The 12487-nt window shown below is 35.8% G+C and overlaps 1 long non-coding RNA gene across 1 annotated transcript; it reads left to right on the top strand.

Annotated features, from left to right (window-relative positions):
• The first annotated feature begins 10762 nt into the window (after window positions 1-10762).
• Window positions 10763-11955, top strand: LOC131360820 (uncharacterized). Its single transcript, XR_009205918.1, has 3 exons — window positions 10763-10916; window positions 11235-11283; window positions 11402-11955. It is a non-coding gene; the product is annotated as an uncharacterized LOC131360820 (long non-coding RNA).
• The last annotated feature ends 532 nt before the right edge of the window (window positions 11956-12487 follow it).

Below are 12487 nucleotides of genomic sequence, written 5' to 3'. Positions count from 1 at the left end.
AATGGACTGACAATGGCATATAAGAAGCACAAAGCTAATATGTTTCATTTGTAATGAAACTGTAGGCCTCACTATGCAGTACAAAGTTTAAACTACCCACACAAACTAGAGAACCACATAATTAAAAGCATTACATCAAGCTACAAGCAGAATAACTATTAAAACAATTACATAGCAAGAGCATGCAATAAAGGCTTCACTGAGAGCGCTAGTGAAAGTTCTTCTGCTTAATATTCTGTTTCAAATGAACAATTTAGTGATTCAATAATCCAAATAATACATAGTACATATAGTACAAATAATATTCTCAGCACCAATTTGAATTTTTTTTTTTTACTTTGGTATGTCCCTTTATTTGGCTTTAATGACAGTGTACACTTGAGTAGCACACAGACTCCACAAGTTTGTGCAAAACCTGAAGATCTACAGTGGCATGTCATATGTGCATCAGTGGAAGGCAATGTGATATAACAAATTTGCTCACCTTTAAATAGTGAAATTGTGCAGCATCTTGAAGAGTGAACAGTCACAATGCTGCACTTTTAGGGTATTAAATATTGTATTGCAGTAATATGTACACTAGCAGTCAAAAATTTGGACACACCTTCTAATTCCATAGTCTTTCCTGATGTTTATTTCTTTCTACATTGTAAAACAATGCTGAAGGCGGCCAAAATACACAATAATGTCGTTTGAACAGTTGATATTGAGATATGTCTGCTCTGTAAAGCCTTCATAACGGCTCTAAACTGAGGTGCTGTTAATTGGTGATTTCTGAGACTGGTGACTCTAAATGAACGTCTCCTCTGCAGCAGAGGTAAGTTTTGGTCTTGCTTTACTGGGATGGACTTCATGTGAGCCAGTTTCATCATGGTGCTTGATGGGTTTTGCAAATGCACTTGACAATACTGTTCTTGAGTGCTACTATTCCAGAACACCTGACTTTCGTGTCTTAAAATAACAACTGACTGTTTTTTGTTGTCATTACATGTGAATTACTTAAGTCCATGAGTGTTATTTCATAGTTTTGAAATCTCCAGTATTGTTCTAGAATATAGAAAATAAATCCCTAAACAAAAAACATTGAATTAAAAGGTGTGTCCAAACTTTTGACTGGTAGTGTATGTTGTGTTAAATCCAAGTTAAGTAGAATTATAATCATGACAATCTTTTAAAAGTCATAAATTCTTTTATTGTTTCTTCCGTTTGTTCCATACTAATGAAATGGTACATTTCACCGCACACTCACAGTTTCTGAGATTTACTGCAACCCTGACCTGGAAGACAGACAATGAAAGAATGAATGAATGAATGAATGAATGAATGAATGAATTAATGAATTAATGAATGAATGAATGAATGAATGAATGAATGTACATACTATTGATTCTATTACAGCAAGACCAGACATTTTCATGATCTTTTCTTAATAATCTACAAAGTTGTATGTGAATATATGATCAACTGAAAAGCAGGAGGATACAAACTTTTTGTTTGTCTGTCTGTTTGTTTGTCTCTCTAGCTGTGTTTTTCAGTTACATCTTAGCTGGAGAAGACATTGTTGCTATAGTGATTGTGTTTGAGGACTATGCTGGAAACAGGAAAAACCAAGTTGAGTACATGCTCTGATAATGAGTCAACTGAGCAGTTCCAGATGACTGCAAGGTATAAATACTAAAATTCACAAACAAACCTTTTACACTAACTGTGTTAGACCTAATCAATTCCATTTGGCCACTAGGAAACTCTAAACAATAATATAGAGCCATATTTACTAAACCTACTGATTTGATCTGGGTGGTGTTTGAATTTTTGTTGCTCATGTTAAGTATTTATTTGCATACTCTGGAAGTATGCAAAACATTTTTACTGAGATATTCAAACACATTGTTTCTGTAACTATTTTATTACCATACTGACGGTATAGTACACCCATACACCAGAACAGGACAGGGCAGTAGTTGAAGGTTACTATAGAAACAGTAGTAGTCAGGGATTTCCCTGTGTGATTCATGCCATTTTCACTCTTCAAAGCGATTGGTTAATATTCTAGGCACAGTCACACACCTCTTTAAAGAAAGGGTGTTGCCACATGTGCATGTGCAACCAGTTTCTAGTGAGTTTTTCCTTCCATAAAGCATTTCTATTTGGTTTTTCTCCTAAGAATTGTTGGTTACAATATACCCCATTAAATTATATTCTTAATCCAGTGTACATGTGCATGTGCAGCCAGTTTATAGTGTATTTTTCCTTCCCTAAAACATTTCTATTTGTTTTTCCTCTAAGAATTGTTGGTTACTATATACCCCATTAAATTATATACTTAATCCAGTGTACATGTGCAACCAGTTTATAGTGTATTTTTCCTTCCCTAAAACATTTTTATTTGTTTTTCTCTTAAGAATGGTTGGTTTCTACATACTCCATTAAACTTAATCCAGTGTATATCTCAGGACTAATGATAAGATGTATAAAGGCACGATAAAATATTTGCATAAAGCATTAGCACCATGTGCCATTTGCACATAGTGAGTAGCGTCATTGCATGCTGCTGTCCTTGCCATGCCCAGGTATATTTCATGCTTGTAAGGTTTGTGTGAGTGTGTATATGTTATGTAGTCTAAAACCCTGTTCATGTATGCTAAATAAAGTACTATGCATTTGCATGTGTCTGTAACCCAAGTGTGACGCTGTAAATCATAAAAGGGTTAAGGCAATATTTTTGTTAAACCTCTTTTATTAACGCTGAAAGTCTACACTTCAATCAAACCTTGATTCCTTGATTAATTCATTTCAAATCCATTGTAGTGGTGTACAGAGGCAAAAGCATGAAATATTGTGTCATTGTCCAATTACTTATGGATCTGACTGTGTCTCTGTTCAGTAAGAGTTAAGGCCATGCAGTTCATACCAGATGACCATTGTTTGCACTTAGTGGCTTCGGAAGAGTTGTTTTCAAGCATTCACGATCAAATGTCTTCTTTTCAATTGCTTCATTATGTTATGAATGGTAAAAGTTCTAAGAGTAAGAGTTCTTAATCTTTTGCTTTGGTGTGCATGCATGTGTCTGTGCCTTCAAAGCAGGGTGTAGTCTGCTCATAATGAATAGATGAATCATTTGTTGTCTTACTGAACCTGGCCCTCTTGAGCAATGCTCCCTCTGGATGTGGGATCCACTACCACCCACTGAAGCATTACACACAATAGATTTATGCCTCAAAGGCTCTGTCTGGCATATTTTGCAAAAGAGAATGATTCTTTTATGGCAACCTGCTGGGTCAGTTTGAGCTAGTGCATGCAAACTAAATAGCTTCTTTGGGCATTTCCATGAACCATATAATTTTCTAGTGTTGTATATGGTCACGGACTGGCGACCTGTCCAGGGTGTACCCCTGCCTTTTGCCCTATGTCCATTATTTATTGTTAGTTTTCAAGTGGGAAATGGGTTTTTTTTCCTATGTTGGGATGTTACACAGAATTTTAGTGGTTGAAGGTATCAGCTTCAAATTTTAGATGCTTATGAACAAACATGGGGCATTTCAGAGACTGGAAATGGGTTTGATATCATCATTTACTTTGAAGGTATAAACACTTGTGTGAAAAAGGAAACTAACCATTTATTTTGTCCCTAGTAGGCTAGATTTAAACTAGGCAACCTTAAAGCCCTAAGTGTCTATTCTGATGTGAGCCATTAAACACCACTACTGAGCGTGATGTGACAAAGAAATTCATTGTTGATTATGCACACATCAGAACATTTATTGGCCTCTGGTAGAAAGAGCTAAGCAAATAAAATATTTGGATAATAGGCATATGTATGTATAATGGTTCCATTTGCATGGTTCTTGTGATTTCTAAAGGTGTGGTCGGAGGTGTGTAACTGCTTGCTGTTGAAATGTACAAACAAGGTCTCCTGAGCTTTTTGTGTTTTTCCCTTATTGCATTCCCTTTTATTCTACAGTACTTGGTATGTCTTCTATTGTGGGAACATGTACCAATGCTCAAATGCTTATATTATCTGAAAATATTCCAATAAGCCACAGAAATATGCATTTTTATAGCTAAAAATTTAATCCTGCATTCAGCGTTAGTAAACTGAATAGCTGGATGTTAAGTCCTTAAATCAAAATGGTCAGAATGGTTTTGGAGACCAATTGATCTAGAGAAAGACATTTAACAAAAAAAACCTCACAAACACATGTGGGTTGAAAAGCGATGTCGACAAAGCACAAAAACAGCCATCATACAGCAACACGGCCTTGCCATGCCTTACTCAAATATGAAGAGCAAACTTCGTTACCTATTTGCACACATGACATCTTCATAATAGATTTGTTCCTGGCAGGTATGCTGCTGCACTCAGGATTAATCATGACATGACAACAATCAAGTTCTATGCACTTATTTGTCCAAAGTTAATAAAAGGATGATAGAAGTAGACCTGTTCCAATTTCACATAGTAGTATAACATTTTCTGTTCTACTTGCCAAGCTGAAAATAAAGATTAAAAGAGAGAGAGAGAGAGAGAGAGAGAGAGAGAGAAAGAGACAGAAAGAGAGACAAAGTCCTGTTTCTCTTTAAATGCGAACACTGAGTATTAATTAAATAATAGTATCAATTAAAAATATCCCCTTTTCCCAAAATGCTATAAGTCAAATTGTTCCACTTGAAGACATTTTTTAACCAAATTATGTAAAAATACATTCATTATGGCACCAAGTGCATGCTCAAACCTCTGCCACAAACCAACAACCCTCCAAAAAAAAAGAATACAGTAGGATAAAGAGCATTACATTTTAGCATAAATGCTACAAAAATAACATTTTGCAAATCAGAGCAACATTCAACCTACACAACATGGCCAAAGGTTTGTGTTCTCCTGACCATAACACTCATATGTGCTTGCTTTGTTCATTCAGCCACTATTGCATTAGTGAGGTCAGACACCGATCGCAGTAGGTCTTGGGCAGTGTCTGCATTAAAAGTCATCCTAAAGGTGTTCAGTGGGGTTGAGGTCTGGGCTCTGTGCAGGCCACTGAAGTTCGTGCACTCCAACCTTGGCAAACATGTCTTTATTGAGCTGGCTTTGAACACATGAGCATTGTTATGTTTAAACAGGTTTGGTCTGTTAGTTCCAGTGAAGGTAAATTGTAATGTTACAGCATATGAAGACATTCTATACATGTTTTGTGTTTCAAATTTTGTGGCAACCACATATGGGTGTAATGGTCAGGTGTCCACAAACTTTGGCCATTTAGTGTACCTATTATTTCCTTCATTAATCAAATCTCCTCCAGTGAAAAAAAAAAATCACAACTCAAATAACACTCCATATTTAAACTGTAAAAAAGCAAACTCTCAAATGCAACACATTATGCACGTCATGGGATTTTCAACCTCAGATATATGCACAAACTCCATAATTAAAAAGAACCCTACATCCATGATTTTGGTTATGCACACTATTTCATTGACAGAAAAGCAGAGCAATAATATTAAATGTGTTTAGTATTGATTTGTAGTTTCACTCATGATGTGGTCACTGGTCATCCAAGTGTAGGAGGAAAAATCTAGATGAACTGTTACTGTGTTTTCTGTTACTATGTTAATGCTCAGACAAATGTTGTGACGATCTGAGCCAAAACTGGTGAAGACGGGAAAAGATTTGGAATAGATTGACAACAATAACAGATAATTCTAAGTATTTTTAGCATGTCATTGTAACTTTTGACCAGTTGGACCTGAAGATGCCTATGATGGATGAAGATGATGTTTGGTAGCTTTACTGACATATTCATTGGCCCATAACAGGCAAATTGTTTGGAACTTTTGATAACTTTTGTCCAGCTTGGTCTGACGATGATATGTACCAAATTTGTTGTTGATTGGACAATGACCCAATCAGTGTGCCAAGTTTTTACTAACTATTTACTACACAGCTCTATGGGCTGCTACGGACATACATACTACACAGAAGAACAAGAAGAAGCAGGAAAGGAAAAAAGAAGAAGAACAAGAAGAAAAAGTAGAATAACCTGACAGCATGCCGGTACAAGCAGAAATACGTTGCATCCAGATAATAGAAACTCACAAGTAGCATGTGTTATAAAAGTGACAGATGGTGAACACAAACCAATTAAATAAATTGCAACCAAAGGAATGTCATCCTGTAAACAGACGACAGTCCGATCTGGCTAAGCATTGCAACAAGCACATGCCTAAGCCGATATAGTGCATGTCAGGATAATAGCTGGCTTGTCTGTTTGTGAAAGCATGTTCTAACACTTCCAACATGACACTAAAGTATTTTAATGAATTTAATTTCCTTGTGTGATGTGCTTGGTGTTCAAGTTCACCTGGGTAGAGTAAAGATCTTCATTTCTACACAGATTTCATATCATGTTTCTTTAAATCTAACATAATTTCCACCTAATTCACATTTTCTAATGCTTGTAGTCTATGTCTATGTACTATTTCTTAAAATTATAACCGTTTTAGATGATACATCTAAATACATAAAAATCTAAATACACTGCAATACATTTTTCACTGGCATAGAGGTGAGTCAAAATAACTTTCACTTATCCCTTTTCTCTCATCATTCGTTACATGTCCCAGTTGTTTGTGTTACTTAACCTTTAAGGAATTTTTTAGGTGTCACTTCATGCAAATGAGCTGTGTCAGGAACTTGCTTTGCACTTTACAGGTTTTCAGCCTACATGAGCGAATATAAATATCTGACTTTCCAAAATTTTAACAAATCTGGTAGAAATTTTTAATTTAGTTTGGCTTATGCATAAATCCAGAGACATAATCAACAACAGGCACTGAGTCAGAAAACTGCCAACAGGTTACTGTGGATATCCAAAGGACAGGTACATAGAAACAGGCAGAAAGCTGATAACAATAAGCGTAAACATAATGAAGCTTGGAATTCTACACCTTAACAATAGCCTTCACAATGGTGGGCTACAGAGTTGAGGTACAGTATGGCACTGTGGTGGTGGAGAAAACTCAGACGGGGGTAGACTTAAGCATAAATGTCCTCATCTTCCGCACCCTTACTGAAATCTATACAAAACAAATGATTGTGTAAGAGCATGTGAGAAAGTTTCATAAAATGGTTACAGTTCTATTAAGAAAGTGAATTTTAAAAAGTGAATTAAATTGGTTTTTTTAAATTGATTGGCTTAAAGGGCTGCCATTTGGTCCATGTTTGATGTCCAGTCTACAGTTCAACAAAGTTTGCAAGTTTTTTTGTGTCAAGGCATGTTAGGCAACTTTCATGTGAATCTGTAAGTGAATAAAATCCAAGTTTAGCACATGAGCAGTTGATGACTAAGTTATCTCAATAGCTTAACAGTGGCTTTCTGTCAGTCAAGATATTTGCACATTTTCTGGCACAAAGCCTTAAAGACTGTCCCTTTATATAAATAGATATGATGTCATTCTGTCATGCTAGTATGAATAAGCTATTAGTAGTTATATTTGTTTAAACATGGGCCATAAAAAAAAACATATATTTAATCATTTATTTTAAGAGCCAATAGTCATGTAGCAGGTAAGGTTGTTAAACCTGGACTAGAAAATAAACATCTACAGATATAAAGTCATACAACTGTTAGAAACCCCATATACACATGTGAAGAGTTCCAGATAGAGAGAACAAGAATGAACAAAAGACTTTTGACAGTTGGCAGTTATGTTTAGTTCACACACACAAACACACACACACACACACCCTATGGTGCATCTAAATGTTTTTTTTTTTTTCATTCTTAGTATGCTGCTCTGCATGAATTATGGTGTGTTTGCACCATATAGGAACAGAAAAGAAATACCCATGTGTACCAGCTAAAGTGTGATATTGTGTGTAACGGCAATCAGATTACAGGTGTCTTTCACCATCTCCTGTATCTGAGACAACGCAATAATATTATTATGATGCCCAACACACCATGCAAGAGCCTGTTGCATGGCTGTAAGAGCTTCTTGTTTTCAAATCAGTCTGCATAAACCATAACAATCAGTTATCAAAGAAAAGACATCTGAACTCTAGAGATTTTTGCATGCCTGAACCAATAGATCATTCCAATAATTACAGTAATGATGTTTAATTGCTTGCGGTAACACACAGTGCCTTGACAAACATCCTTTCAGTTGAGAACTTTCGTTCTTCCAGCCTCTCTCTAACACACATCTTTTAATCTGTCAAATGTAAATCTACGTAAATAGTAAAGCAAAGCAAACATGTACAGTGAAGAAATTAAGAAACAGAGACATTTCTTCGGTCAAACTCCTCCTGTTTTCTGATGCAGGAAACAGGAAAAGGGCTGTGTATGTGTGTATGTGTGTTTATGCTCTAATGGTACAAAAACTCAAAGCAAACAAGTTATATAAATGTCATGACAAGAAATGGGTGTAACTATCTCTAATATCCCTCTAATTTTGACTGCATGCCTCTAAACATATCTGTTATGGTTTCTTGTCATATGGTATACATTTATGGAATATTTTTATCCTTAAAAAATTAAAAACAAAAAAATGAGCTAATTTAGGAACTACATACAGGAACTAATGGGTAAGCTTTTGGCCAAAAGGGGTATGGGTATTTACACACAGGAGGTAATAGCTGTTTTTTTTCCCCCAAATAACTATATTAAAGCCATGTGGTCGGTGTGTTTAAAAACACATCAGGACTGTTTAAAAAAACACAATATCTGCATGGACAGTTATTTATGGCTGACCAGCTATATAATTTAGCCTGATATGTAGCATGTTCCTATCTCTCCAAGACCAGCTACCAGTAAGTATTAAAACTGTGCTGAAAGTAATGCACCACCCAAATAATATCTGCTCAGTGGAGGTCCTGGGTCAGTCGCTTTTCCACTGATGAATGGGATGAAAGAGATGATTTAATGTTAGGCTTTGTACTCCAACAAAGTGCACTTGTATGGTTGTGTGGATTATACATATGTGCATGCACATAGACAGGATGGTGTAATCTGCCTGCCATGCACGGTACGGTGAATGCAGGTGCAAATTTATTAGTGAACAGTGCAAACAAATAGTGTAAACAAAACACACTCTAAACAAGAACAAAATTAACCTGAACTAGAAATACAAGGCGAAATAGACAGATCGTGTGTGTGAATATGATGTGTGTGTGTGTGTGGCCCAGTTCATGCTAGCCACACACTCAGATCATTTTTCATTTCCATTTCATTGTCTGTATCGCTTATCCGATCTATATTCGGGTCATGGTGAGCCTGTGCCTATCTCAGGCATCATTGGGCATCAAGGCAGGATACACCCTGGACGGAGTCACTCAGATCATGCAAATGCTAAATGGTAAAAAGTCTTTCTTTAGGCAAGCCAGAAATCATTGTGCTATTACCTAGCGTTCCAGGAATCCTTTGTCTAAAGTTTCCCTAATGTTTCTAATTTTTCTAACGCAGCAGGGCTTGTGGCTGGGAAGCCATGCCCCTACATGTTCTCAGCCAACTTGCTGACAGAGTGGCATTAAGAAGACGTAATTGGCTGGGACTGTTTCAGTAAATGTAATCTGGCTTATACTTGCTATGAGAAGTGTTGTTCTATGAAAATCTAATCAAATTCAAATCAAATTCAAATTTTATTTGTCACATACATAATGGTACACAATATGATATGCAGTGAAATGCTTACACGGCTGTTTTGACCCTTGAAAAAGGAAAAGGAAAGGGAATAAGGCCAGAACAAAAGACAAGGATAAAATATAAAAATACGAAATATAAAATATAAAAACAACAAGTTCACAGTAGGTTTAAAGTGCAGATGTGCATAAGTCCTTTTTGTATGTAAACGGGAGCAGACTGTGCAACATGTATGTTTATGTGTTTTATTGTGTGCACACTCTTGAAATTTCAAATGCATTTTAACCAAAGAAAATGTAAATTCTGCTGTCATTTGAATCTGCACAAGGCACAGTGTCTTTCCAATACGTGCAAGCTTACACAAAGCTCGGTTGTGCCACAAATTAGAGTCAAATTCTGATCCAGTGATTCATTTCTGTGTTATGTAAGGAAGGGGGAGGGGGGGAGGGGGAGGGGGGGCTGGGGGGAGGATAGGGAGGGGGGAGGGTTTTTTTGGGTGGTTGAGGTAGGTTACATGAGGATACACCCTCCTCTTTTCCCACTGCTCCTCCCTACTAACTTTTTTTTTCTTTTTTCAACTAACCCTTTTTTGCTCTACCCTTTTATTTTCTATCATAATCACAGCTTAACATGTAATTCAGGTTCTCGCTGTCAATCTCTTCTGCATCATTAAACCACAATTCTAAAGAACCATTCCTTCAGTTTGTCTCTCAGTTTGTCCTTCTCACTCTCTTTCCCACGCAAACACCCATCTTGCTTTTTTTGTCCATTACTGGGCCCACTATTTTCTTGTATATAAACACACATGCTCTCTCACTCTGTTCAATCTCACTTCCTCTTGCCTTATGCTACTTTTATCCAGTGATAAATTTGTGTTGTCATGTCAAACAACAAACACCAGTATCATAGAAACATAGTAGTCTCTCTGTTGCCAAGATAGTCATGAGAGAGCTCAAGCTGAATCATCAGGCATGTGTGTGTGTGTGTGTGTGTGAGAGAGAGAGAGAGAGAGTCAAAATAACATGCATGCAATGTGACTTTATAGGCTTTTTTTTCTTTTTCCATCTGTTTTTTCTTAGTGATACTTCACATTTGTGTGAGTGTCAGCTAAAATGCTGTAAATAAAATGCTGTTTGACAGGTTTGATGTTTTGTAAGTTAATTAGTTAATTGACAGTTTGAGGTATGTTAGGTCAGCTGCTGCTGCATATAATGGCTGATCCATTCCGCTTTGAGTTCATCCTTCTCCCTCTTCGTTTTTGCTGGTCTAGCTCAAGTAAAGGTATTGCAGATTGTAGTCTTAATGAATTCTTTTTTCTTTTTTTTGCTGCTAGTGATTTTACATTGTAAATATTATTGCTGCTAACTGACTTATTAACAGGTTTTTAATTCTCCATGAAAATATAGTTCTCACTCTTAGTGCTATTCCACTGAAAGGTCTGGCATTTGCTTTACTTAGAGTTTGCAGGGTTATGAGTGTGAAATGTGAGAACAGAAGCAGAGAAATTGAGGATGCTAAGCAGATAAATATTTGGAAGCACTTTGTTAGTCTCCTTAGGCCAAAGCTAATTTTTCGGTGGTTCTATTAACTCTTTCCAAGACAGAGCTAAAAAATCTGCTCACCACATAGCTGGGACAATACTTTGGGGGTAAGATAAGCTCTTAGACCTTACAGAAAAGATTTTTAAGCTTTTATATCGACATATTTAGAAATTCTGCACAATATTACTGTCAAAGTCTAATCAAAGACTATGTTTTGGATAACAGCAATGCAGCGATCCAGCAAAACTGCATGAAGTGCAATGAAATGAAGGGCCTCGATCATAATATGGACCATCAAGTAGATTTCCAAGAGTTTATCACCGTGGTGACCTACATTACCGTACTGTACAATGACGTGCTTACACAGGCTGTGAAGAAATAAATGGGCAATGCAAACAGTACATAACACACACACCAATAATATATACATATATTGGTTGTTTAATACACAGAAAGACATGTTTGGCATCTTACAATGATAAATGCATGAGGCAAAAAAAAAACATTTGAAATAAACTTAATATGTTTTAAAGATTGATGGTGATCTTGTTTAAAATGTGTGTGGATGTTGTTTGTTTGTTGTGTTTGTATTTCCAGAGGTAGCAAACAGAAGAACAGCAAATCAAGGGCATATTTTAAATAAAACATTTGAACATAATCACTGAGAGACGCCGAAACTGCTCCACTGATGGACATAAATCAATATATTGGTTTGTAATAATAATTTCCAAAAATGAGGCCTGCAGAGTGTAGATTGTAAAGTGGATCAAAGATCAGACCCCAGGTAGCTGCACTGGATAAAACATTTTAAAATAAATACTTCTTAAAAGTAATAATACATAAGCAAATATAGATATATAGTCAAGGTTGCCCAAATAAGCAAGAACATGTATGGCTATTAGACGTTTGAAAGATATATAAAGTAGCCTAAGAGCAGTAAAATATGGTCTTTCTACAGTATATGTACCATACCATGTACTGCACCTTATTCATTTATCAATATAAACAGATGAACACTGAAGCCCTACATGCAGCCTGCACCCTGCTTTTGATAAAAAAATGTACACAGCGCACTATACAGACACTACATAACGATACAAAAAAAGAAAAATATGACAACAAATAATAATACAAAATGATCAATTTCCCTAATATTAAAAATGTTATTTTATCACACAATATGTAATCATGCAAAAGGTTACATGAGATTAAGAATAAAATATATATATATATATTGTATATATACATATTAGATATACATATATATATATATATATATATATATATAGTATGTATATATATATATATATA

The sequence above is a fragment of the Hemibagrus wyckioides genome, linkage group LG01 (genome assembly GCF_019097595.1).
Source record: "Hemibagrus wyckioides isolate EC202008001 linkage group LG01, SWU_Hwy_1.0, whole genome shotgun sequence".
Lineage (NCBI taxonomy): Eukaryota > Metazoa > Chordata > Actinopteri > Siluriformes > Bagridae > Hemibagrus > Hemibagrus wyckioides.
This window is presented reverse-complemented; position numbering and strand designations above follow the sequence as displayed.